Genomic DNA, 25,365 nt, shown 5'->3' with positions numbered 1-25,365 from the left:
GCTATATATATAAAATATATAAAATTATATACTTATAACTAATAGATTAAAAAATATTTGTTTAAAAAATTTAGGTGCCTAAAAATTAGGCTACCTCAGTCAGTTGAGCAGATGACTCTTGATCTTGGGGTCATGAGTTCGAGCTCCATGCTGGGTGTGGGGGTCATGAGTTCGAGCTCCATGCTGGGTGTGGAGCTTGCTTAAAAAATTAAAAAAAATACTTAAAAAATTATAAAGGTGGAAATAAAAAGCAAACTAGCTAATTCCCCCCCCCAAAAAAAACTAATTTTAAATTTATACTGGTTGTTCATCTATGTGGAAACCTATCTTAAAAGGTAGACTCTTACAAGTCAAGTAGCTTATTTCCTGTCTGCTTCAAAATGAGGTGCACATCAGATAAATATTAAACTTTCTTCCTTGTAGATTGATGCCTACTAATTTTGTAGTTACTAGTATGCCATTTAAATGCACATACTATGCTTTTGTCAAGAACAGTGGGCCAATAGTTTTTAGGGTACACCATGTGCTAGATTCGAGCCTTCGGTAGCAGCCACAGAAGCTCTTACGGACCAAAACCAATAACTTGTTGGTCTTATTTCCTCACATAGCAAATTCAAATTTGCATATTTCTGCAACTTAAATGAAGATAGTTTGGATAAAAATGAGAACATTGTTGTTGGTTATGTCTACGGAAGGAATCTGCTTGGCAGTGATTTACAATTACTCTAAAAATGTGATTTCTTGACTCCAGAAGAGCCCATTTTTGGGCAAATCATAAAAGCCTATTTTTGGGTAAATCATAGAACTTTAACTGCTTTAAAAGTTGGACTTCCGTTCGGGTGTTGTCAGCATGTAAATGTCTTTATGCCATTCCCCCACCATCCATTTTTTGAGTCTGAAAGGATATAAAGAAATGCATCAGACAGTCTGGAGAAGTAAGGGCATTGCAGGAAAACAGCAGGTGGGAAGTTTCTGAGTTCCATTCTGAGGTGGGGCAGCATGACACCCACCGGGAACTACTTCTACTGAGACTCTGAAAGGTATAAGAAGGTCTTTATGTAACTGAACCGTGGGTAGGACTAGTCCCAGGCTTGTGTTAAGATACATTTCACTGTTTTAATTATACTAACTACTAACTCTAGGTAAGCTAATAATAAAAATATGAAAACATGCAAGAGTATGGTTTTTCAAGAATAAGTACTACTTGGTGAGATAAAGCTTTAAACTGCTTATTAAAAATATTCTGTGGGATCCCTGGGGATGCTCAGCGGTTTAGCACCTGCCTTTGGCCCAGGGCGCAATCCTGGAGACCCGGGATCGAGTCCCACGTTGGGCTCCCTGCATGGAGCCTGCTTCTCCCTCTGCCTGTGTCTCTGCCTCTCTCTCTCTCTCTCTCTGTACCTCTCATGAATAAATAAATAAAATCTTTAAAAAAATAAAAAATAGTACAAAAAAATTTAGGTTCTGTTACAAACCTGTAGGATAGCACTTAAATTTTGGTGGCCAAATATATAATTTGAGAGCAAACAATGTATTTTGCCACTGTTATTTGGATTTAGTAGGGCTTTTTTTTTTTTGTCTTAAACAAAAAACTTAAGTCAGTCTTTCCCATTGTGTCCCCAGAGCACTGCTTCAGAAAAGTCATTCTTTGTTTAAAGTTTGAAACAAACCGTGCAGTTCTTGAGAGCTGTGGTGCCTTGAGACAGAAGCTTCCTGGTGCTCCTCAGAGGGTTGGTCTATGGTTAGAGACCTCTAGTGTTGACCTCCTCGGCTCACCCTCCACCTGTTCTTTCCCTCCAGAGGACAGGCGCTATTGGGAATCGTCTGTTTCATCGCTCCTAAGTCACTGGGCTCCCAAGTCACTGTGTCTTCCTTGCCAGGCTGGCGGCCCTGTGGGGGGAGGGAGTGTGTCTGTGGGCTTCACCACCCTGTACCCGACTCCCAAAAAGTACCTGGCGTGGAGTGAATACTCACATATTTGCTGAGTGAATGAGTGGTGACTGACCCCAAGTCCCTGGACAGCTTTTACTGTAAAGACAGTGGTGGAAGTGTCCTGACTGGAAGTTTGGTGCCTTGTCCGTCCCACTTCTCGAATTAGGCGTCATTAACAGGACCAGCAGTGAAAAGTGCTGGCTTTTGTCTTTTTTGTTTTGTTTTTCTTTCAAGTTTTTATTTCAGTTCGAGTTAGTGGACATGCAGGGTGCTACTGGTCTCAGGAGTAGGGTTCAGTGACTCATCACACGCAGCACCCAGCAAGATGTGCTGGCCTTTGCCCTGGATTCCCATTCCTGTTCATGAAGAGACCAAGTAGAAAAATGAATCAGGGGTAAGCTGCTTTTTTTTTTTTTTTTTGAGAAAGCAACGGACTTAGAAGTGAGGATGAAAGGAAACCTCGTCTACACTGTGTTAATCCATCCCCAACTACGGTGAGCGCTGGTTACTGTACCAGGCCATACCAGGCCTATGCCAGCCCCAGGGGAATAAAAGTGAAGGAGGTGGATGTTACATGATTACTCTCCATTTCCACAAGTATCAGAAGCAGAAGCTTTATCCAAGGACTAGAGAGGGCGGAGGCAGGAGTGACTGCGGAGTGAGCGGGCCAGGGTGCTCCAGAGGGGAGGGCATTTGCGATGGACCCTAAAGGATGAACATGAGTTTGGTTGTGAAAAGGAGAAATCCCAATAACAGACGTTCAGCCTTCTGTATCCTTGGGGAAGGTATATACCGCGCGGGCAAGACAGGTTGTGCAGGCGCAGGTGCGTACAGGGAAGTAGTGTGTAGGACTAGGAGTAGGTAAGAGGTGTTTGTATAGTAGGTGGTTACCAGAGGGTGGAGTATGTTCTAAGTTGTATAATCTCCGGCTGTCACAGCTGCTTTAAAATGTTTTCCCATAGAAACCTAATTCCTTGAGCACATTAGAGGATTGAATTCTTATTTTTTATGCCAGAAGAAGTGTATGATCACGCTGTAGAAAACGTAGAAAATAGAACAACTCAGCTACAGCCTCCCCTACACGCAGCCACCGTTTGCTCTTCGTTCTGTTTCCTTCAGTCTCTGGTTGCGTATTAATGGCTTTTGTTAGACGCTGTCACACTATACACACAGTTCTACGCACAACTTCTTTTACTGATGACTTACCAGAAGGATTTGCCAGATTATTCCTGTGTGGTATTCCCTTCCTTCTGGAATGGATGTATCCAAGAGCATGTGCCATTTTTAAGCTATTTCCCTTTATCAGACACTTAGACTAGTTACTTGTGATTAGAAATAATGTTGCTGTGGGCGGCCTGGGGGGCTCAGTGGTTGAGCACCTGCCTTTGGCCCAGGACGTGACCCTGTAGTCCTGGGATCGAGTCCCACGTCGGGCTCCCTGCATGTAGCCTGCTTCTCCCTCCGCCTGTGTCTCTGCTTCTCTCTCTGTGTGTCTCTCATGAATAAATAAATAAAAATCTTTAAAAAAGAAAAGGAAAGAAATAATGTTGCAGTGACCATAGCTGAGTATATAATCGTTTTGTTTTTAGAGTTTTTCCTCAAGTGATTGCCCCAAATTAGAACTAGCATATCGAAGGGTATAAATATTTTTTACAGTTCTTGTTTCTGATTGCCAAGTTATTTTCCTATATACGGATCATAGCAGTGTGAGAGAATGCCAGTTGTTTTATACCCTTCCCAACATGAACTACGGTGCAGTGGGCGGACCATTGAACAACACAGGTTGGAACTGTGCAGGTCTACTTGCACATGGATTTATTTTTCACTACAGTACTCTAAATGTATTTTTTTCTTCCTTATGATTTTCTTAATCACATTTTCTTTCTTCTAGCTTACTTTATTGTAAGAATACAGTCTATAAGACATACAACATAGGAAATAGGTGTTAATCAACCATTATTGGTAGGTCTTCTGGCCACCAGTAGGCTATTCATAGTTAAGTTTGGGAGGAGTCAGAAGCTACAGGCAGATTTCTGACCATGCTGATGGTTTGGTGCCTCTAACTCCCGCATTGTTCAAGGGTCAATGGCAATTGACTTTTTTTTTTAAGATTTTATTTATTTATTCATGAGAGACACACAGGGAGGCAGAGACACAGGCGGAGGGAGAAGCAGGCTTCCTGTAGGGAGCTCGATATGGGACTCGATCCCAGGCTCCGGGTCATGACCTGAGCCAGAGGCAGATGCTCAACCACTGAGCCACCCAGGAGCCCCTGCAATTGACTTTTAAAAACTTAACAGCTTATATGGATGCCTTATTTAACTGTAATTTCTTTGGAAATCGTTGATGTTTTCTACAATACCCTACAAAGGAAAATAGGGGCTTGTTCGCAGAGTGCCTGTTCCTCCAAGTGTCCTCCTCTAAGTTTAATGTACTGGTGACACCATCGCTAGCTAGTACTCGGAACATGTCTGGAACATTTCGACAGGAATGTGATTCCTGGCCATTCCCCGAGGTATGCATGAGCATCAGTCTCATTGCGTTATAGTCTCACCTTGTTTATGAACAAAGGGCCATCCTCAGCTTGATTACACACCTTGTTATTTAGGGGGACTTTGACTTTTCCAGAAATTAGGTTCAACCTCTGGGAAAGAAGATTTGTCTTCATTAAGAGTATACAAAGGGGGCAGCCCGGGTGGCTCAGTGGTTTAGCACTGCCTTCAGCCCAGGGCCTGATCCTGGAGACCCTGGATCGAGTCCCACGTTGGGCTCCCTGCATGGAACCTGCTTCTCCCTCTGCCTGTGTCTCTGCCTCTCCCTCCCTCCCTCCCTCTCTCTCTCTCTCTCTCTCTCTCTCTCTCTCTCACATGAATAAATAAAATCTTAAAAAAAAAAGTATACAAAGGAGTGAACCAAAGTCTCTGAAAGCAGTTTCAAAACAATACGTTAGTCCCTGGTTGACATGTTGGATCATATACATGTGAACTCCCTCCTTCTTTGCAAGGGTCAAGTCTTTTTCATGCCCGGGGAGTTGCTTTGGTTTTCAGTTTATGTGAAAGGATTGTCAGCTCCCACCCCTGCTTGTATTGTAGGGCCCTGTGTGTCCAGAGCACCTCCAGGTGTTTAACACATCTGTCAACCTCAAGAAGAAGGACCAGTGACCCTTAGCATAGTACTGGGCACCTGTCATTCTAACAGTTATAAATAGCCCACTCCCTGGCATCTTTGGGGAGTGCTGGTGAAGGAGGCAGTATTTAGGCCGCTTAGACTTTCTTTCAGACTTATACTACATCAAATTGTATTATATTCTCTTTAACATGTTCTTTTGGGGGAAAAAAAATGGGGTGGGACACTTGGGAGGCTCAGTTGGTTAAGCATCCAAGTCTTGGTTTCGGCCCAGGTCATGACCTCATTCATGGGTTGGGGGATCAAGCCCCCAGTTGGGCTCTGAGCGCAATGGGGAGTCTGCTTGAGATTCTCTTCCTCTGCCCCTCCCCGTCCCCCCCACTTATGTGTGCACGCAGACATGCATGCACACATGCTCTCTCTCAAATAAGTACATCTTTAAAAAAACTTATTTCCCTTTTGTCTTCCAACTCCAACCCAGTTTATTTTTATTTATTTATTTATTTTATTTATGATAGTCACACACACAGAGAGAGAGAGGCAGAGACACAGGCAGAGGGAGAAGCAGGCTCCATGCAGGGAGCCCAATGTGGGACTCGATCCCGGGACTCCAGGATCAGACCCTGGGCCAAAGGCAGGCACCAAACTGCTGAGCCACCCAGGGATCCCCCAACCCAGTTTATTAAATCAGAAAAAAATTAATCTTCATCCCCCATTTCTTTTTTATTTTTTTTTTAAGATTTTATCCATTTATTCATGAGAGACACATACAGAGAGAGAGAGGCAGAGACACAGGCAGAGGGAGAAGCAGGCTCCATGCAGGGAGCCCGATGCAGGACTCGACTCTGGGTTCCTGGGACCACAATCTGAGCTGAAGGCAGACACTTAACCACTGAGCCACCTAGGTGCCTCCCCCATTTCTTTTGTAATCCCCCAAGAATGACCATAATTACCTCAGACAAGAAGACTACATTCAAATTAAGAATAAGGAAATCTGTGTGTTTTGAAGGGAAAAAAATTCTATTTTATTTTTATTGCTTTGAAAGGAATAGACATTTTAAAAAAGAAATAAGTTCATGAACTTCTGCAGTCCTTGAGAGAACCCATAAGTCCCCCTCAGGTTTTCCATAATTCCCACGTTCCTTGTCATTGCTTTCTAAACTGCTTCTATCCATCATCGTAATCTAAGATGCAGAATAAACAAGACCCACAATCAAATATTTCTTTTTTTTTCAAATATTTCTAATTTTATGTCTTGGTTTCATTTATTATTATCCAGATTTGGGGTTAGAGCACTGTCAATTAGGCATATTGTTTGTATGAAAAAAAAATGACCCCAAGTTGAAGAGTTGCATGCTCTTCCAACTGAGCCAGCCAGACACCCCTGTATATTAAACATTTTTTTAAAGATTTATTTATTTATTCATGAGAGATACAGACTGAGAGAGAGAGAGAGGCAGAGACACAGGCAAAGAGAGAAGCAGGCTCCATGCAGGGAGCCTGATGTGGGACTTGATCCCGGATCCTGGGGTCACGCCCTGAACCAAAGGCAGGTGCCCAACCACTGAGCCACCCAGGCGACCCTATTAAGCATTTTTAAATTCATTACCAACACCTAATATTCAGAATATGTCACACAATAATCTGAGCTGCCAGCTTCTCTTCAAAAATTGGATCATCTGGCAACAGTAGGCCAGAATTTCCGTATCACACAATCACCCAGGGGAAGCTTCTTCCTTACTCCAAGCCTTGTTTTTCCACTTTGCCACAAGCCTCCCATTCCCTGAAGTATTACAGCCTATTTTACTCACTTGCATTAGCCGCTCTGGCCCCTGAAGACATGAGTTTAAGACTTACGTTCTACAGTGTTCAATGTTGCATAGAAGTTGGCTAACTTGAGGAAACCCAGCACGGTCCTATGTTCTAATTAGATGTGGGATCAAGCTGAAATAAGATCAAACGTCCACCCTTCTCACCTTGCCCCATAGAAAGACCATGTGAACATTTGTAGTCTATCCCCAGCAGAGGGTTGGCCGCTAGACATCCTGAAGACCAGGAAGAATTGGATCCAGCAGAGGAGAAATAATACTTCGAATAATTCTTAGAGAGTAGGCCCTGCCTGGGACTCAGAGCTGGATTGGAGCCCTGGTTCTGGTCCCCAGATAGAGGGAGATCCTGGTAAACCATCCAAATTCAGTTTTGATTTGTAAAACAACGGGGCTGGACTAGGTAAGGCCGTCCCAAACCGCTTTTGAGGGAGATGAATAGGTGTCCGGAGGTTAAAGAGTAAGCAGGGTTCAATAAATTTCTCATCTACTTCAGGGTCTTGTCTTAAAAAGCCGTCGTGCGTTGTAAATCTCTGAGAGAAGAACTGACCTGTAGTGTTTCCCAAGGCTATCTAGTCACGGCATCACGGGATCCTTCATTCTTTGCTCTCTGGGCAAAATTCTCTCCTCGAGGTGCTGTTTTCTAGAACGTAGCTCGGGAGAAGGCGCTAGCAGTTTTCCTTTCAGCTCTACCGTTCTAATACTAAGTAGGGAAGCCAGAGATGTCAAAGAGGGGATCAGGTCGCCGGACACTGCTAAAGAGATTGCAGATGGTGAGGATTTAGGGAGATGCTGTTGAAACCTGGATACCCCAGCTCTGGCTCTAGGGGGCAGGTGGAACAGTAAAGTGGAGGGTAGAATGATAGCAAAAAAAATAAGCCTAGAGTTAAGCAATTTTAGTGTCTCAGAAGCTTTCTGAGATCAATGGAACTTTTTTCAACAGAGATGTAGGGGAAAAAAAATCAATAGGCAGGTCCGCTGACCTGGGGGGTCTAGTTCAAACATTTCAGTAGCTGGATGACTGGCAGTTTCTCAGCTCACCTCTCTGGGCATCAGTTTCCTGAGTGTTCAAAGAAGAGAGACTATATAGGTGGGCCTTTTAGGTTTTAAATTTGTACTTTTATTTGCATCTCATTTAAGATAGTAAGGATTGAGTCCTTCCGAAAGGGATTGGTGAGGAAAGATGTATGAGCAAAAGAGGGCTGAGACCTAGATTAGAGAGAATTAGGTCATGAGAGGTATGTTACAAGCTCCTGGAGGATAAATCTTTAATGGGACTCTGTGAAACCGTGGGTTCCAGCTTCTGGAATTTCCCTATAGCATTGCACACGGACTAGAAGGTATTTGGTTGGTTTCTTAGGGTAACATGGCTTAAATTCCCACTCAAAGCCCCCAGACATCTCAACTGAATTATCATTAACTGCTCTAACAAGTTGATTTAATGGATTAGCTTCCCCAGATGTATAGGTTTTTTGGTTAATAAGAGGATAAGTATTGCACCCTGGGTATTGCACCCTGGTGAACAGTTTCCAATTTTGTGTGTAGTCTTGTGATATTTTCTAGATTTGACTTTCTTGGGTGTTTACTGAGGAGAAATAAGTCTTAGTAATTTCAAGATTGCAAGACACAGTAATACACGTCTCGGTAAAGAGTCTCAGATGTATGGGAAGCATTTCATTTTCAAGCGTGAAACGTATACTTTTAAGCGTGATTCTGGACACTCATTCATCCCACAAGTGTTTGTTGCACACACGCCCTCTGCCAGCCAGTGTACTGAGTGCGGAGGATGAAACTGTGAACAAACGCATCATTATTATCCTTATGACCTGTGCGGCTGTGTATCGAGCTTCCAACAAAGACCTTTTGCCTATGCAAACGTTAACTCCCTCATTCGTTTCTAATGATTCTATTCATTTTAAGTTCAAAGAATGATAAAATGGTAACTTTCAGCAAAGTTTTACCAGAAAGAAAATACGCTTAGTCACCTTATTTGTCTACTGTGCTGCATGAGAGGAGGAAAATGTTTGCTCAGACTAGATTTTGTTAACATCACAGTGGTAAATAACCTTACAGTTCTTTATAAATTGCTGGGTCACACACAATTCAGAACCCACAAAGGAACTCACTGCCTTTATATTAAATATATTCTTCCCCAAAATCCTTAACTTCTGTACCATCTTATATTTACATAGGAAGATGATGAAGGCACAACTAATGCGAACACACTTACACCTTTTCTACTTCTGAGCTGGAGGCCGGGGCACACTCCTGGATTTGGTGGTTTTCCTGACCCCGTTAACAGTAGTGCCCTGATGGCCAACACAGGCCTCCTCTCTCCTGAAGGGTGAAGGTGATGGTCTCTGGGTTGCAAACAAGAGCAGTTTTCTTGAGTCCGTGCTTTCTCTGCATTAGGAAATTTCAGGGCTAAAAGAGTTGAAAAATTGAGCATTGAGGAAATGTTCAGTTTGGGCTTGGGTGTTCCATGTGTAGTGTGATAGCACAGTGAAAGGGCTTCAAAATGAAATTCTTCACTTCCTACCTACGTGACAACTTTTATAAGCCCCAATTTTCCTTTTTTCTTTCTTTTTTTTATTTTAAAAAAGATCGTATTTATTTTTTTGAGAGAGAGAGAGACAACAAGCAGAGAGGAGGGGCTGAGGGAGAGGGAGAAGCAGACCCACCCAGCAGGGACCCAGATGCGGGAGGCCCCCCCCACCCCCCACATCGGTGGACCCCAGGGCCCTGGGACCCGGGCACCATTACCCAAGCAGAAGGGAGACACCCAACCGATTGAGCCACCCAGGCGCCCCTATAAGCCCCAATTTTCAATCCTCATTGAGGAGATCACGAAAAACACAATCTCAAGTTTAACTCCTCTTTAACACCTTTGGGTATATTGTGTTCAAAATGAAAACCAAATTTGAAACCAAGGGGCTGGCCAGGATCTGATTGCTTGTGTTTAGTATAATTCAGCAGTGTCAGAATAAGGTCACCTTGTTATTTTGCTATTATATTTATTATTCATATCACATTTTTATATGTTTATTGTTATTTTAAAGTCTAATCTTTTTAAATATTTCAGTGGGCAGTTCTTTTTTTTTTTTTTTTCCATGTTCTTTGTCCTTTTCAGTTTCTGCCCTCTCTTCGCCGGGTCTTGAGACCCTGCAGGGCGGGACCCGCCCCCTCAGCCCTGCCTCCTCTCCTCCCCGTGGGCCCCCTGCGCCCCGGCCTTGGCGCCTGCCCCCCCCCCGCCCCCCACCCCTGCCCCTGCGCCCCCGCCCCCCCCCCCCCCCGCACCGGCCCCCTGGGTCCACCCCCTGCTCCCTGGCCCTTTGCCCTCGGCCCCCGACCCCCGGCATCTGCCCCCTGGCTCCACCCCCTGCGCCCCGGCACCTGCTCCCTGGAACCATCCCCTGTGCCCTGCCCCCCCCGCCCTGCCCCCTGGCTCCATCCCCTGCGCCCCGCCCCCGGCCCCCTGCCCCCCCAGCCCCCTGCACCCCGGCCCCTGGGCGCCCCCCCCCCGCACCTGCCCCCTGGAGCTACCCCCTGCGCCCCGGTCCCCCCGGCATCTGCCTCCTGCTCACCCCCCAGCCCCATGCACCCCCGCCCCTGGGTGCCCCTCCCCCCCGCCCCTGCCCCCTGGAACCACCCCCTGCGCCCTGGCCCCCTGCCCCCTGCGCCCCAGACCCTGCCCCCTGCGCCCTGGCCTCTGCCCCCGGCGCCCCCCGCCCCCGGCCCCCTGTCCCTGGCCCCCTGCCCCCGCCGCCCCCCCCACCCCCAGGGCCGCCCTCCCCCCTCCCTGCCCCCCCCGTCACCCCCCCCTTCAGGGCACCTGCTCCCCTGGGTGCCCGCGCTCGCCCAGGGCTGCGGTGGGTTCCTGCTCCCAGGGTTTGGGGGGCCCAGGGGCCCAGCCCCGAGGTGTCTGGGCGGAGCCCGTCGGTTCTCCGGGAGCAGGGGCGCGGCGGGGCGGGGGACTAAAGAGAGCAGGTGTCTGGACCGATAAGTAGGAATTCGGAGGGGGCCGGCGCGCCCCTTCAGGCCTTGTGCGCGGCCTTGCCCTAAGCCCTGCAAGCCCTGCAGGCCCTGCACTTGGCCACATGCTCCCACACCTGCTCAGCCATTACCTACAAAGACAAGAAGACGGTCTAGGGGCACCTGGCGGGCTCAGTCAGGACAGCGGGGCACTCCTGGTCTCAGGGTTGTGGGTTCAAGCCCTGCTTCGGGTGTCGAGCTGACATTAAAAAAGCAAACAAACAAAACTTGTTGAATGAAATACTGTTTCATACTTTGAACTAGACCAGTATTTCTCAACGTTAAGGTGAAAAAGAGCCCCCTGGCGAGCTTCCTAAGTCCCACCCCCAGAGATACCAATTCCACAGGTAGAGTTGGAGCCCAAGAATTTACATTCTGATGCTGCCAGTCTGTGGACCACCCTTGGAATAGCCTCGGGTTAGACAACTTGTAGGATTGCTTAATGGTGATAACAGAGATAAGGGATATAACTGGTTCTTAACAACCTTCCCCAAACAGGTGGATTTTTAAAATGAACAATTTGCTAAGCTATTGGTGAGCCAAAGGCCTTTTGTCCCTTCAGCTGGGAGCGACCTCTGTTAGTGGAGCTATACTTCGCCTTCCCTGGGGATCGGAGGGGGTGGGGAACAGATGTTCTTAAAAAGTACCATAAAGACCAAATGCACAATCATCAGATTAAGGCTATTTCAGTACCTCAAAATGCAGTGCCAACCCCATTCTTCTTAGGGCCACGGAACAGGAGCCCATCCCAACTTTCCAATACGCCTTGCTCTTCTGTACCTTTGTGTGTTACCGTATTGCTCCGCTGTTGGATTGCCCTTCTCCCCCTTTTCTCCTGTGCCTCTTAGAGACACAGCTCTAATGTCACCAATGCCGTGAACACCTTAAAAGTTCCTCTGGGCAGAAAGTGTTAAACTTCTCTTCCCTGCGTATGTATCCCTGGTATTGGTCATACTATTGCCTTGGACCACCTGATACGGTGTCCGCTTCTTAAGGATGGAACCTATCCTGTACTTGCCCTTATCGCTCTACTAGTCTTGGTGTCTGGCACACAATACACATTCAGATGTTTGTTGAACAAGTGGATGAAAAGTAGACCCATACCCTTTTCCATGTAGTGGGATGCCTGACCTGCAGATTCACCCCAGGAGGGCAATATAGTTATCTGGTGTATAGATAATTTTTATTTAAGCTTAAGATATTAGCTGTTGAACACATTAGATTGTTCATGGTAATTGTGGATCTTGACTAAATGTAAGGAGTACATTTTTTTTAAAGATTTTATTTATTCATGAGAGACACAGAGACAGAGAGAGAGAGAGAGAGGCAGAGACACAGGCAGAGGGAGAAGCAGGCTCCATGCAGGGAGCCTGACGTGGGACTCGATCCGGGGACTCCAGGGTCACGCCCTGGGCCGAAGGCAGGCGCCAAACCACTGAGCCACCCAGGGATCCCCAAGGAGTACATTTTTTATTCTGTTTCCTGAGTCTGTTAAAATGAGAAGCCTCTCCTGGGGCAGAGGTAAAAACCTTCATTTTTAGGGACTCCAGATTCCATCACCATGGCCTGTGCCTTCCTTCTTGAGCCCCTGGCACCGATGCGCCAAGGAATAGCGAAACTACATGAACTTGAAACTGCTGGCTATAGAAATTCCAGTTGCAGTGAAGCTTTTGTACTATTAGCTTTCTTAGGCACCGTTTAAGTTGGCAGACTGGTCCTGCGAACCAGCCTAGCAGATCTGCTGGCAAATGTGCCTCTGGCAGAGTGGAGTTTGGGATGCATTTCATGACCTACTTCCCTTCTCCACGCTGATTTTAAACCTTTCACTCTTAGGTGTTCAAAACCTGTGTGACGGGAGAGGCTCTGCTGATTCAAATAATGGTTCGGTCAGTGATTTTCATCTGAGCTCTGAGTATTGACATGAGCGTGACGGGTCGGTCGGTTGGGCTTTTGGCTTCCAGTACTCGCTTTGTCACTTTGAGCTTTATGATCCTGGACAAGGCATTTAACTTCTTTAAGCCTCAAATGAGCATAAAATGCATGTAATACCTGCTCTTCCTATTTCACAGGCCCTTGTTAAGAGTCAAACTGGTGAAAGTTCACACGGAAAGCACTGTACAAAAGAGTCCTATGATTTTTTTTATAATTTATTACATGTTTCATATAGCATGCATTGATTAATTATAATCACATTCTGAATGTACTCAGAGGAGTCTTATTCTAATCATCATCTGAATCTAGCCCTTCAGACGTCTGTAGATGTCTATAAAAATCATTTGCTTTTTATTTTTTGGATTTATGTGCCATTTAAGAAACAGTTTTCAAAGGTCACATCTAGGGATCCCTGGGTGGCGCAGCCGTTTAGCGCCTGCCTTTGGCCCAGGGCGTGATCCTGGAAACCCAGGATTGAGTCCCACGTCGGGCTCCCGGTGCATGGAGCCTGCTTCTCCCTCTGCCTATGTCTCTGCCTCTCTCTCTCTCTCTGTGACTATCATAAATAAATAAAAATTAAAAAAAAAACAAAGGTCACATCTAATCTGCTGCTTCCCACACTCTACATAAAGCAGATAACCCCAACTTCTGGATTATCGTAGTCTGGGCAGGGGGCGTGAGTGGGCAAGCTCTGAATTGTCATATAGCGGAAGGGAGTCTGGGAGGTTTTGTTGTGAAGTTTAATTCTTTTGTGTTGTCCTTAGTCAGCTGCTATTTGGAACGCTCAGATGAAAACAAACGCTTCTTGTCCTGGCAGTCAAGGGAGGCTTTTAGCAGCTCGACGAGCCTCACGAAGGACATTTGTTTATGGCCAGCTGTACATGGGGCACCGGAAAATAAAATTTGATCCCCAGGACTCAGACCTCGTCTGTCCCAAGGAGATCACAATTCCTTGTTGCTTCATAGATAACAGAAATGTAAATAAAAAAAGAACTCCCAAGTAATTTTTTAAAGTCTCGTATCAACTGTCATGGGTGTGTGTATGGAGAAGAGTGAGCTGGGAACAGGACCCAGAAAGAGGTTCCCAGAGAGAAAAAGATGCTGGTGAGGAAGAGCTGGAGGAAAGGGGGAGGTGGAGGGAGCCTCTTTGAGCCAAGTGGTCAAGGCTGGGCTGTGCTGGAGCAGCTGATCCTGGGCGAGTCACGTATCCTCTCCTTTCCAGGGCTGAGCTTCCCTTCGTAGAATGCGGGAGGCTAAATGTTTATTCCAGATGTAAAATCTTCCAGTTTTATGATACAGGTTGGAAACTACATTGACTCCTGAGTGTCAGTTGAGGGTGATGGTTAAGAGTTCTGGAAGCAGAATGTTTGGTTCACATCCAGCCCACCACGTCTTGCCTGTGTGACCTTGGGTGATTCCCTGGACCGCGCTTGTTCTGAGACTCCCCCAAACACTGAGAACAGTGACTGGCAGAGAGCAAATATCGGCACATAGGAGCCACTATGCCCCTTGCTGTCCCCTGATAGAACGCAGGAGGCGTTTGGAGCTAAGCCAGCACCTTGGCAATGTCGAGCTATTTGTCTGCTGGGTCATAGTAAAAAATAAAAAGTTTTAGCAACTGGAGAGAGATGAGCCTGTCCTTGTGCTCCCCCAGATTGAATTGCAACTGTGCAAGTGAGAGAACAAAGTGAAGGTCATCCCGCAGCTCTAGGTTACTTTTGCTGATCCAATGGCAGTGAGATTCTCCTCAGGTCTGCTTTGTAGCTTGTCCAGAAATCCTTGGATATGTGGCTAAACCAATCTGAAATTTTGTAATAGAGCAATCGCATCAGAGGATCCTACTCACATAATTATATTTGTGTTTCACAGGTTGCCATAATAATTCTCTCGGGTACTTTACTCTATGGAGAGAGTGCGACTGTGCCCCAACCTGAACTTTTTTGTTTTATTTTAAATTCATGAGAGACACAGAGAAAGAGAAATAGAGAGAAAGAGGCAGAGCCACAGGTAGAGGGAGAAGCAGGCTCCCTGCAGGGAGCCCGATGCGGGACTCGATCCCAGGACCCTGGGGTCACGCCATGGGCCTAAGGCAGACGCTCAACTGCTGAGCCACCAGGTGTCCCCAAACTGAACCCTTTTGATCTGTGCTTACTCTCAGAGTGTGAGACAAAAGATTTTTTTTTTTTTACAAAGATAATACTCAGTAAGGAAATAAGAGAGGAAAGACAGGTGTTGGAAGGATCCCTAACCAGATGGGGATCTGCCAAAGGCCTGAGCAAAGCTTCTATCAATTCAGGACCTCGAGAGAGAGAGAGAGAGAGAAAGAGAACAATTAGTGTGGATTTACCCCTCACGTGTAGTTTTTCCCTCTTTTATCTGAGAAACTGGGGCCCAGAGAACTTAGGAAGCTTACGTAGGTCGTGTAGCTAATAAATGATAGAGCCAGAACTTGTCTCTCTGCAAAGTCTGTGCTCTTTCTTCTCAATGATTTTTCCTTACCCTTTCTGTCCTTGGTAACAAATTTCAAGGCAGGGATAATGAAAGCTGATTTTTTCACAGCTTTTTCTTCTGAGGAAGCCTCGAAGATGGGGTTGGTATCAGTTAAAGAGCTCTGCTACCTTGATGTCGTATATCACTCGGTTTAGGAACATGCAGCTGGTGACTTAGCCTGGCTCTTCCCAGCTAATGTAGCAAGACTCCATTATATGGCAGACGAAAATGCTATGAGGGCCTGACATAAGCGCATAAAAAGAGGTAACATGAGCACTTACATTCTAAGTTTTATGCCAGGTATCCTTTAAAAAGCGCTATAAAGTAGATATTATGATCTCTCCAATTTTATGGGTAAAGAAACTGAGTCAGGCAGAGGTGAATTGCTCAGAATCACCCAATTAGTAAGTGTCAGAACTAGGATTGGGCCTTGGCCAACTGACCTCATAGTCCACACCATAAAACACTATCTGCTGTGCTCTGAATGAGTAAGGAAAGAGGAGGGGTGAAGTAGAAGTAGTGGAGTGCTGTCCATGGGATGGGAGGGGCAGGAAGTGGGGAGACCCTGATTTATAGCTATTGTTGATTTCTATTATGTAAATGTTCCCATCACGGCCAATTTCAGGCTACTGACCTGATGTCAACTGATTTGTAAGTTCAGGCCTGGTACAGAACATCAGCGAAGGGCATTGCCTAAGAGAGTAGCAGATAAAAATAAAGTTATGCAACTTATGCTCAAATACACTTGACTCCAGAGAACTAGAAAATACAAGGGGATGCGGGGTGGTGAGAAATGCAGTTGGCACATACAGCGGGATCAGAGCATACCAAGTTTAGACTTTTCTCTGTAGGAAACTAGAAGTTAGTTGGCATTTTTATTTATTTATTTTATTTATTTATTTATTTTTAGTTGGCATTTTTAAACAGCCAGGTAATGTGATTGACTTTTCAAGGTAAGCTCTCTAACAGCAGTATGCAGCAGGTAATAAAAAGGGGGTTATCTAGAATTCAAGTTAGGCAAATACGGGAAATAATGAGCATGTAATGAAGGCAGCAGTGTGAGTTGGGATAGAGGCTAGAGGTAGAGCAACATTTTGAGTAGAAAATGTTGGCAGATGGAATTGCCATGAATTGATGATTGGATATCATGTGAGAGAAGAGAGAAGCTGAAGAAGATATCAAGGTCTCCAGCGTGGAAGCTAGATTTGTGGTTAGATTATTAATGGAGAATTTAATCGAGTTGCTGAGTTGGAAGTGGAGAAGGGCGAGTAGAACACGTTGATTTTGAAGAGCTTATAGGCTAGATCCTGGAGATGATTGGAAATACGGATCTGGAGCTGAAGAATGATAGATCCGGGACTGGCGATAGAAATCTAGAAGTCATTAGCGTATGGATAGAGGTCAGGGCCATCTAATTTAATAAGCTGCTGCTAAGCACGTCCCGATGCTGGACATTGAGCCAAAATAGTTACATCGACCTGCTTAGGGAAAGCAGGAATTATAAAGCTGAATAAAATAAAGAATGGAACCTTGGAGAACATTGTCACTTCAAGGCCCAGTGGACAGGAGAGGAAGAAACAATCAGTAAAAGAACCCAAAGGAGATAATGAATTAGTATGGCAAGAGAGACAAGACAAGATAGTAGGGAAATGAAAGGGGAAGAGAGTTTCAAGGAAGAGCAAATTATTGTTAAATGCCCACAGAGAGGCCAAGTAGGTCATTGGTGTTGTCAGGGGCGGGGGGGGGGTGTGTGAAGAGGTGGGGGGGGTCACTGGTGAACCTAATCAAACCTGGTCAGTTTGTCAGAGATATGGGGCTGAGAGCCACGTTGTAATGAGTTGCCTTCAAAGGGCGCAGGCTTTGAAAGTGCCCGTGTTCTTTAGGGTAAAGACAGCTGATCTCAACAGAAGTCACCTTCTAGAGATTGATCTCAGCTTCCTTCCCTGCCTACAGTGAGCTCACCTGCTACGGCCTCCCCCCAAGTCCAGCCCTCCCATCTCTTTCCCAGAGCCTTTCTTCCTCCGCCAGGGTCTCCAATCACGTGGCATTTCTTTTCTCCTGTGTCACTTTTGTCTCCCCTTTTCCACGGGTGCTTTCCCTACAGGCAGGCTCAAGTCTCTCTCATCTAAAACAAAACAAAACAAAACAAAATGGGTTTTCTTTACTCTCCCTCAGCCTGGTGTCCCACAGCTTTCCTAATCTCTACAGCGAGAGTTCTCTCTACCTTCACTATCTCTATTTCTTCACTTTGACTCGCTTTGCAAACCATTATAGTCTGGCTCCCAGTCCCATATGTCTGACCAAACTGGCCTTAATAGGTTCACCAGTGATCCCATGACCACACTGCCAACACCCATGACCTAGTTGGCCTCTCTATAGGCATTCAACAACTTGCTCTTTCTTGAAACTTTCTTCCCCCTTAACTTCTCCAGTCTCTTGTTTCTCTTGCCATGCTAATAATTCATTCTTCTTCTTTTTAGAGGAGGGAGGGTGGAGAGATCTTTTAAAGATTGGTTCTGTCTCCTGCCCACTCTCTGCTTGCAGTGATGGTGTACCCAAGGTTTCAGCTTTTATTTTATTCAGCTTTACGATTCCTGTTTTCCTAAGCAAACTGACTTTCCCTCTCTGGCAGACTTTACTGTGAGGCCCAGAGCCTTCTAGAATGGTATACTCAGACAGCCCCGTCTTCTCATCAGAGTCGGGTCGAGATGGAGATCCAGCCCTCAGCAAGGGAAGGAATATTTTCATCCTTGTAATCTAGATGGGAATAGGAAAGAAGTCTTTGAGGGAGTCTTTGAGGGGTTCAGTTTACTGAACCAACTTAATTGTATATTTCATAGGTTATCTAATATCATCAAGACCCTAGCTCAGGGTTCCACTGTAGCATAACCCAGCAGTCTGGGCAAACATGGACTGTTGTGCTGTGAAGAGTCACGATTCTGGGCTTTGGGAGCTAGTTTTGAAACTCAGAAATTTAGGATTGTAACAGTTTTACAAATAAATTATTTTAAGTTCTGCCTTAAAAAAAAAAAAGGAAAGGCTTCTACCTCTTGGCATCACTTTGGAAGCAAAGCGTGAGTGGTGGGCACAAGACTGAAGTGTGGAACACCTGCCCCACAACCACGGGTATCCGCTTGCCTTTTCTTACCCTCCTCTCCGTCTCCAGCCACCTGGGCATTCACTAACACTTAACCCCAGCTGACACTGTGTCCAGGCAGCCTCTTTGGACAGCCTCTGTCTCCTCTTCTAGGCTGGGCCCCACACCTTTGCACTTTAAGGTACCATATCTCTGCTCTTGGAGGTTCTGCATCCATCATAACCATCTGTTGTGAACATCTAGCATGTTCTTATGCTTGTGTGTTGCTTGGGTTATTAAAAATTACTTCTGACTTCTTCCTTCAGGCCCAACCTTATTGAATCTCTGACTATACATTCGCTGGCTACGTTTTCGACCCATCTACCTATTGACTTTATTTTTTTTCAAAGGTTTTTATTCATTTATTCATGAGAGACACAGAGAGAGTGGGAGAGAGGCAGAGACACAGGCAGAGGGAGAAGCAGGCTCCATGCAGGGAGCCTGATGTGGGACTTGATCCCAGGACTCCAGGATCACTTCCTGAGCCAAAGGCAGACGCTCAACCGCTGAGCCACCCAAGGATCCCTACCTATTGATTTTAAATGGAATAATTCTGAAATGAAACTTATCTTACCTTCCCTGACCATTCTGCCTATATTGTCTGTTTCTCATACCCCAAGTGAAGACCTTCTGATATCTCTGAATTCTTTCTCCAGGTACCCCACCCGACTGCCCACCTGGTCCCAGTCCCTCCATTCCGTGAGCAGTTGCCAAGGCCCATCGACTCTGCCTCAGTGATCTCTGTATTCTCCTGGGGCCGACCTTCATTTTTCTCTCCTTTGGGCAACTGCCAAATTCTTATAGTTGTTACCCCTGCCTCCAGTCTCTCCTCTCACCAATCTGTCGCATATACCACAGGTGAAATCCTTCCCAAAGTATAGTCTCATTAAAAAAAAACAAAAAAACAAACAAAAAAAAAAAAACAAGAATTTTTGCTGCTTCACCATTGACAACGAGGGGCTACACTTAAGAGGATTAATCTGCCACTGTCTTTCCAGCTGTACCTTCAGTCAGATAGGGTTATCCCTACATCAGAACTTGTAGCTGTTGGTCCTCAGTCCAGATATGGCCTGCAGATGTGTGTTGTTTTGTCTGCAAATTAAAAAAATCAAAACAAAATTAATCTGAATCAGGGCTTTAAAATCAGAGGAGTTAGAGTCTTAGAGAAAGTGCAGAGAACTGTGAAAGCTTAAGGAGAGATGGAAATTTAGGGGAAAGGGAGGGATTCAGATAAGATTTAAATTCTTAACTACTCACCCACCTTTGCCTTCTTATAACATGTAGCAGAGTGTTTACATATAGTAGGTGCCTAATTAATACTTTTTGAATTATAGTTATCTGCCCTTTGGTAGCTTCTTGCCACAGACATTGTGGGTTTTTTGTAGAACAACATTTCTGCATTAGTGAATCACATGTGATCCCTACAGTGGGCCTAAGTGTGAGTCATATAATTTGTGTGGCAATAAGAAAAAGTCTGCATTTAAAAATACTCTCAAACTTTATAATGTTTGAAAAATATGACCGTAATTTTCATGCAGATATTCCACAATTTTTTTTCCCTGGAATAGGTGTTCAATAGAGCAGAATCTGGATAGGAGAATTTGAAAGCTCTTTGACAAGATAAAATGGCTGTCACTGGTAAAATTGGAGAATCGCTTTGAAAATGTGAAGTGAAGCAGGTAGTCAGTTACAATAGATGTTTTAAGTATTTTAATGTGGTTGGTTCATGTTGAAATTTGACCACAGGCTGTTACTGATGCATCGGTATCACTGTACTATGGCTTTCCCCTCCCCCTTGGACACGAGCATGCAAATGAGCCTTTTAAAAGATAATTCTTTTACATCTCTTTAATCCATAGTAATTCCAGAACTTGGGAATCAGTGTGGTCCTAATAACAAATGTACATAACGGGGAAAATGATCGTCTCAGCTTCCCTGGAAACCCTGGACGATCTGACCCTGGGCTCACCTGTCTTCATTCAGTGATCTACTGGATCAGGGCTATTAGTAATAATGACCAACTCGTAGAAGGCTTAGTATGTGCCAGGTGCTGTTCTAGGTGTTTTTACCTTTTTTAAGCTTCACAAGAATGTGTTGAAGTCGTTAGTATCATGATTTCTGTTTTGTAGATGAGAAATCAAGACACAGAGAGGTTTAGTAACTTGCCCAAGATCCCACCACTGGTAAGTGGGGCGGCCGGGCTTTTCACTCAGGCAGTCCAGGTCTGGATTCTGTGCTCCTGACGTTGGCGCTGGGCATGCCTCTCAGATGGAGCCTTTTACGCCCGTCCGCCCCCAGCCTTCACTTCCCTTACGTACCAGCTCTTCCTGCAGGTCTCTGAATTATAGCACTTGCCCAACACTTTGACAGCTTGGTTTCCTACCCTTTTCTTTGCTGCTCATGCTTCGTCTTCCATTAAGCCACAGTTTAGGCTCCTGGAAGCCTTACTGGATTTCATCCCAGGAAGAACAGAAAGAAGTAATTTCTTCCTTCTCTGAGCTCATGCAACCTTTTATCTAGATCTCCCTTGCTGCTTATATTGCTTGGCTAACTCACATCAGCTATTCATTTACAAGTCTTGGTTCTCCTCTATTTTCCAAAGCTCCAGAACATTGTCTCTGCCTCCCGAGTAGGCTTCCCTGCCCACAGAATCAATTTCATAATTCCCCTGTTGAATGAGTGAGTGAATAGAAAACAACCCCATTCACAAACATAACAAGTTACTTCTCTATTGCTCTCTTCCTTTGATTCTTGCTTGTCCTTTGATCTTTGGTCATCATACCTGGGTAGGGAGCCAGCGGCCCATCTATTTTGTTGTGTCTGGTCCTACTCTGATGTAATACCCTTTGTCCCTTCCATCTCCTCAAGCAGAATTTCTCCCCTAGATCCTGGAGTGGTTATGGGGGCAAGCTTTGAAGATCCATATCACTGCCCTAGAGTGTTTCAGCTGGCCAATAATTGGTCAGTTCTCAACCTGTGGGGCCCTTAAAACTTGGCCTGCTTCTTTGTGCTGCTGGAATTTTCCAGTTACTTCTAAAGAGGTTTCAGGAAACTTTGTTAATTCGAGAATGTTTTTTTGAGGTGGATCTAAATCCCGCTTCACAAACTTAAGGGTGCAAGAAATAAAACCTCATCTATATTTTGACTATGCATTTTTAAGAGAGAACTTGGGTCCGATGATTGAAGTATTCCCCTAATTTCTGCTTACTTTTAGGTTTTAGGGGGGTCTTATACAATGTTGAGGCATAATGAGTGGGGGAGGCCATCTGGGTACCCATCCTTGGCTCACATCGTTGTTCCGTGTGGTCTTTGGTGTTTGAATTCTATACGTTTCCCCTGGAATATCCTTTGTTCTAATTTATAAGAGCCCTTCAGATTCATTAATGCCCTCTTCTATTCCCTTGGACCCTTGAGAGCATATAATGGGCCGAGGCTAATGGAAAGGTAGTCTCACGTCCATCTGCAAGACACTCGTGCAGCCCTCGCCACATTTATGCCTTCGTTGGAATATGGAATCATTCAGCTGCTTCTGCACCAGTGGAAGCCTGAGGAACTCTCAGAGGCCATTTGTGGCCCCATCTTCTTAGATACACCTTGCAGCCAATCTTTCCTAAGGTCTTTACCTCCTTCCAAGATTCTGTCTGGGCATGGGGCCTATATCTCCTGCTCTCAGACTCCACAGACATATCTGGGGGTTGCTGTGTCTCAGGGTTCTCTTTTGATTGGATTTCAGATCTCAAGTCCTACGTTCCTCATTTCACCTCCAACACTTTCTCCTCCCATCTCCCACTACTTAGTTTGGAGAATCATTTTCTATTCTAGGAGACTTCTTATTCATCATGAGATCTTCCAAAATCAATGTCTATTTTTAAAACTCTCCAAAGGATACATAGGCTTCGAAAGTCAAAAGCATGAAGGCAATCCTGTTTCTTTGCTCTTTGTTCTCATATCCCATCCCTTAGGTAACAACTACGGGAGGGGTGCAGTGAGAAGAGCTAAGGAAAACAGTAGATATTGGAGAAAAAAAGTTAGATAATAGTTACAATTTTATCGTGCCATGTGATATCACATAGACATGCAAATGTCGGCCCATCCTGCATAAGACTACCCTCCCCTAGCACTGTGGGCACTCACACAGTGATAACGACCATTAACAATAAAAATTGTAAGAAGGTTGGTGACAGATTCATGCTTGAGTGTGTCACCACTTTCACATTTTGAAATAATCTGGGTATTTTCTGCAGGACAATTATTTTTCATTCTCGAATTTAGCAACACAATTCCAAACATTAGCATGACTGTATTTTAGCACCTCTTGGACCCTTCCTTACTCTTATTCGCTTATCTGTTTTTCCCATATGAACTATCTCTTCTTGAATGAGCACTTCTGCTCCCACGCCACCCTGGCAGTATTGTGAACAATGCAGATAGCTGTTCAGAAATTCTGTTAGTGCGAATGATCATAATTTAACAGGGCAGAGGTATTTGGGGAACGGCATGGACGAGTTGAGTCAAGTCTGCGTGCGCTCAGGGCATGCAGTGCATAAAAGAAACCCAAGGTAGGCTTTCTATAAAATGAACAGTTTTCTCTAATCTGTCTTGTAAAGGCAAATCATCTGTTTTACAGCTTTCCTGTAGTTGAAGAAACTCATCTATAATTTGTCTTAAATATTCAATAGTCTTCATTTAACTTAAAGGAAAAAAAAATAGTCCAGGGAAGTAATGGAGCGAAGCCTGCTATTGCTTTGTTCATATTTCATTATTTCATGCCTGTCGAGCTACTTGTTCTGTGAGAAATGGAATGGATCCTCTGTGTTCTCTATTAATTGATAACGATATTGACGAGGGCACGTGTGAACTCTAGAAATCTCAGTGAATGCAGTGATTCTTAGCCATGTCCTGGCAGAAATCAATATTCCCCAGTAAGACTGACATTTTGCCACACAACTCAAATGAGGATTGCTTTTTCCCAATTTACCAAAGACGTTAAAGTAATGGTTAGAATTCTCTGTGTGTGAACCTACTTCATATCACACACATTTATCTCATAGCAAGCACGTTATCGGTTGTTTTAACTTTTCCAGTAAAGTGGACAATTGACACATAGAAGTAGAATTATTTTATTAATACGTATTTGCTCTGCTGCTTATATTGCCAACAGACAAATATATTTTTTAAAAGATTATGTATTTATTTATTCATGTGAGACACACACAGAGAGAGGCAGAGACCCAGGCAGAGGGAGAAGCAGGCTCCACGCAGGGAGCACGATGTGGAACTCGATCCCGGGACCCCGGGGTCACACCCTGGGCCAAAGGCAGGCAATCAGCTGCTGAGCCACCCAGGCGTCCTGCCAACAGACAAATATTAACGAAGTGACTGGAATAGTTCTTCAGGTTAGATTAATTGCCTCTTGTTCTTGTGTTTCATGAATGCTGGCCAGGGGTTTTATAATGCAGGGCTTTCCGACTCTTTTCACGGCCGGGATGTGTATACAATAATATTTTATATGGGACTTGGGGTAAGGGGCTCTCAGGAGCCTGGCTCCCCAGGGTGAGGGGATCAGTACTAGAGCCCATCTGTGCCCTCCTCCCCAAGGCACACCAGTGTGCCCCATGTACAAGCTGGGAAGCCATATAAACGTGCCTCACAGACTTCTTATAATCCTGGTTCCCACTACTAGTAATATTGTTTCCTTGATGTTATGGTGGCATTAAATATTTCATCTTTGTCCTGTTTCATATTTTCTAGAAGGGCACTGTCACTCTCTAGCTGTTCCTCTCCCCTAGGTCTGAGAGCCGGTGGGAGATACGGTATCTAGCTTCATGCACCTGTGCCAGGAAAGTTTCCAGTCACTCTCTGATACTTGCAGGCCTCTCTAGTTAGACTAGTTAGTAGCTGCCAGATGGCTTCCAATTCTCTGGCTCTGAAACATGGCCATTACGTCGTGCAGGGAGGTCGGTTTTATGTTTTTAAGTGTACTCAATAGGAAGACCTTGTATGAGACGTGGAAAGAGGGGGGATACACACTCTGCAGGGTGTTTGCTGGGTGGGTGACGTGGGTCTCTTGTCACTTTGCTCCTTCTCCACCCAGATGATTTCCTGCAAACGCTGGATGCAGAGCTCAGTGTCCTCAGGTTCAAAGGGGAAGTGACGGCAGGCCATATATTCCTGCTGAGAAGCTCCTGGTAATGTCCGAGCTGCTCTGCTCCTCAGTGCTGGGGCCTGAGTTACCTCTGTTCTTTGCCTTTTGCACACTGTTTCTTTCTTCACTCTCAAAACAACAGACACGATATATATGCGGTAAAACACTTTAAAAATACTTATAGTAAGGGACGCCTGGGTGGCTCAGAGTATCTGCCTTGGGCCCAGGGCGTGATCCCAGGTCAGGGATCGAGTCCCACATGGGGCCCCCCCCACAGGGAGCCTGCTTCTCCCTCGGCCTGTGTCCCTGCCTCTCTATCTGTGTCTCTCATGAATAAATCAGTAAAATCTTTAAAAATCAATCAACCAATCAATCAATCTTAGAGTAAATGTGAAACTTCCTTGCCTTTTATTTGCATTTAGTAAAGTATTCTTTCTCCATTCCCAGTACGTTATTGAAACTGTGCTGGTACTGACGGAGAAGGGGAACCAAGGACCAAATCCTAAAATTTACAAGTCGTAGTTTTTAGTCCCCAAACCACCACTTACCCAGCTAAGTGGTCACGTAGGTGACCATCTTGGTAAAGTGAGACTGAGGATACCCGTCCAGCTTCCCTCGCAGCGCTGGCCCAGAAAACAAAGTCTCACGTATGAAATTACTTTGCTACAAACACCGAGGGCAAAAAGTAAAAAAAAAAAACAACAACAACAACAACAAAAAAAAAACCTATTTGTTAGGTGTCACAG

General features: G+C 45.1%; 1 protein-coding gene across 3 annotated transcripts in view; it reads left to right on the top strand.

Moving 5' to 3' along the window:
• NCEH1 (neutral cholesterol ester hydrolase 1) overlaps positions 1 to 25,365 on the top strand; it is a 58,469-nt gene that overhangs the window by 14,311 nt on the left and 18,793 nt on the right. Inside the window, exon 1 of one of the 3 annotated variants that reach the window (XM_055308569.1) lies at positions 24,642 to 24,662. The exons of the other annotated variants lie outside the window; for them this stretch is intronic. The gene's annotated coding sequence lies outside the window, so the exon portion shown is untranslated. Of the gene's footprint in view, positions 1 to 24,641; positions 24,663 to 25,365 lie in introns of those variants that run through there. 3 annotated transcript variants of the gene reach the window in all.

Source organism: Nyctereutes procyonoides, unplaced genomic scaffold, assembly GCF_905146905.1.
Source record: "Nyctereutes procyonoides isolate TBG_1078 unplaced genomic scaffold, NYPRO_anot_genome, whole genome shotgun sequence".
In the NCBI taxonomy this organism is placed as follows: Eukaryota; Metazoa; Chordata; class Mammalia; order Carnivora; family Canidae; genus Nyctereutes; species Nyctereutes procyonoides.
The sequence above is the reverse complement of the archived record's forward strand: the minus strand, read 5'-3'. Positions and strand labels throughout refer to the sequence as shown.